Here is a 3,038-nt window from a genome sequence, read left to right on the forward strand (position 1 = left end):
AGTTTTAAATCGCGCGCTGTTCAGAGTAGCGTGATGAAATCTCACTCTGTCCCGCCCGGGATGTGAAGCGTCCCTTCATCCAGCACCTCCACGCTGTGTACACTACCTGCCCGTTAGTCACTTAGTAGCCGTCCTGGTTATCAGATCGACTGTCTCGGTATGGCAGTGCTTGTGTTCAGGTCACCCTTATTGTACTTAGTCATGGCCTCAAAGCACAAGAGCAGTGATGCTGGCAACTCGGATACGCCACAGAGAAGGCGTAAAGGGCTTCCCTTAAGTGAAAAAGTGAAAGTTCTTGACTTAATAAGGAAAGAAAAAAATCATACGCTGAGGCAAGGGTAAGAACAAATCTTCTATCCATGAAAGTGTGAAGAAGGGAAAAGAAATTCGTGTTAGTTTTGCTGTCGCATCTCAAACTGCAAAAGCTCCGGCCACAGTGCATGATAAGTGGTTAGTACAGGAAAAAACACAGTATTTATAGGGGTCGGTACTATCCGAGGTTTCAGGCATCCACTGGGGGTGTTGGAACACATCCCCCGCAGATAAATGGGGAACTACTGTGTCATAAATTGTCCCAATAATGTCATCTGCAGCGAGGTCCCCCATCTCCCACAGCCACTCCAGGTTCAGGTCTCAATCTAGGTTCACAAATAATATTTAGATTTTTCTTTAATCTGAAAAAATACCTCAGCCTTTTTTTTAGGGGGTGGATCTTTTATGATCTTACCAGTTGTGTAGAGTGTACACTATTTGTAGAATGTTCCTCAATTTGGCTTTGTCTGATGTTTTCTCACAGTTACTCAATGTGATTAATGACTTGGTAATGAAGCGCCCACAGTTCCTACTTGGAGGTACCCCACCATGCCTTGTGGTTTTTCTACACTCTTCCCACCCTTAATAAGCAATGCCTTCATTAAACTCTCCTCAATTTAAGTTTGCTGTTGTTTCCTGCTGCGGCCTTGCTGATATAGTCCTCTTGTGGAGAAGACTTTGGATTCATTATTCATTCATGTATTCTACAAATACTTATGAGGGCCTGTTGTGTGCCAAGCATTGCCTAGGCATGGGAATACATGGTGAACAAGACAGACCAGATCCTGGCCACCAGGAAGCTTAGTGAGGGACCCAGGAAATGAAGAACTAGGTAGGTGACTAGCCCACATATTGCCCTGAGTATTAGGAAGGAAATAAGCACGGTGCCATTACTGGGAATACCTGGTACAACTATCTGGCCAGGGAGGTCAGAGAAACCCTCTCTGAAGAGACCTAAAGGTTGAGAAAACCAAAGGAGGAAAGAAAACGAAAGGTGGAAAATCAAAGGAGAATTTCCAAGCAGAGGAAAAGAGCTCAAGCGGGAAAGAGCTTGGCAAGTTTGGTTTTTTTTTTCATGATGAAAATGCTTTAATGGTGTGGTGTCTGTAAGCATGTGATGTCAAGACAGGAGGAAGAGAAAGCGCACACACAGTGAGACGTGGCTGTCAGAACAGGGTGTGAGTGAAGAAAGCGTTCACCCAGCTTCCACACTTCGTGAGGTACCAGACAGCTCTAGGCCACCTCCTCCTCGGCCTCCTCCTCAAGCTCACCCTCCACCTGGGCCGTGGTGTCCTGGTCTTGCCAGGACTGCCAGTCCTGCTGGTACTCAGGCACCAGGTCGTTGCTGTCGCTCCTGGCCTCCGTGAGCTCCATCTCATCCATGCCCTCGCCCGTGGACCAGTGCTGGAAGATGGCTGTGAACTGCTCTGAGATTCGCGGGAACAGCTCCTGGATGGCCTGCTGTTGCTGATGAAGGTGGAGGACATTTTTACCCCCAGGGTGGGATGTCACAATCAACTGTTTTCACATAGTTGGGGATCTGCTTGACAAAATAGCTGCTGTTCTTGTTTTGGACGGTAAGCATCTGCTCGTCCACCTCCTTATGGACCTGTGGCCCCTGCACAAGGAGGCCACGGTCAGGCAGTGGTCATGGGGGAAATGTTGCTGGCAGCCGTCATGTTCTTGGCATCAAACACCTGCTGGGTGAGTTGGGGCACCGTCAGGGCCCAGGACTGCTGGCTGCCCCACTGGTAACTAACGGGAGCGGCCACAGTGGTGGTCGTGTTGGGAGGAGTTAGGAGTAAGTGGGGGCCGGGTCACACGGGGCACTGGTTCCCGGGTGAAGACCCTTGGTTCACCTCCCCTGCACCCACCTGCCTCCACCTCACCCTGGAAACCCCCAAATTGGTCCTTCCATAGACTTTCTCCCCAGTTCCATTCATTCCACCTGGGTGCACCACGTCCGAGTCAAGGGTGGGTCAAAAGGAAACTTTTCTTGTTTTCTCCAGAGCCTGCTCCTCCTCCCAAGTCTTGGGGAACCTCATTACGATGCACCCTGCTGCTGAAATTCTGAGAGCCATTCTCCACTCTTCCCTCTCCTGCACCTTCCAGTTTCTCACCAAATCCAGTGCATTCTATGTCTGAATTTCATCACCCCACTCCTACCTTACAGCCTTTCTAGCCTGCATCGGTCTGCCCACTCCCTCCTGCCCCCTTTTCCTGCCTGGGGATTCCTGGCATGCCTGGCCTGCATGGTCTTTCTCAGCAGGTCACTCCACTACTTAAGGGCAATAGCTCTACATCCTTTTAACATAAAATTAAAATTCCTACACCCTGCACACAGCGCACAACGACCTCACCTCAGCACTTCTCCAGGCCCGTTCCTAACACCCTCCCCTCGTACCCTATTCATTCCAGCAACACTTGGGGCATCCAGCCTAGTGCTTTCTCTTGCATCCTACCTTGACAAAGACTATGTTCTTTGCCTGGAACCAATGTCCTTCCCACCTTCCAGCCCCTTCTCTGCCTGGTGAGCCACTGTGAATTTTGGTCCTTCAGAACTCAGCTCAAGTGTCAGCTTCTCGAGGAAGCATCCCTGCCACCGTCAGTCTCTCCTCTGTGGCACGTGTTACACCCTCTGTGTGACAAAGATTTGTTTACTCATCTGTTACCCTCAACTTCAAGTCCCTTAAGGAAAGGCCGTGCCTTTCATTTCTGGCTCGCCT

The 3,038-nt window shown here is 49.9% G+C and overlaps 1 pseudogene; it reads right to left on the minus strand.

Moving 5' to 3' along the window:
• Positions 1 to 1,545: 1,545 nt before the first annotated feature.
• Positions 1,546 to 2,111, minus strand: LOC106801057 (tubulin beta chain-like; annotated as a pseudogene).
• Positions 2,112 to 3,038: the final 927 nt, after the last annotated feature.

Source organism: Ceratotherium simum, chromosome 32, assembly GCF_057802395.1.
Source record: "Ceratotherium simum simum isolate JZ-2026a chromosome 32, ASM5780239v1, whole genome shotgun sequence".
In the NCBI taxonomy this organism is placed as follows: Eukaryota; Metazoa; Chordata; class Mammalia; order Perissodactyla; family Rhinocerotidae; genus Ceratotherium; species Ceratotherium simum.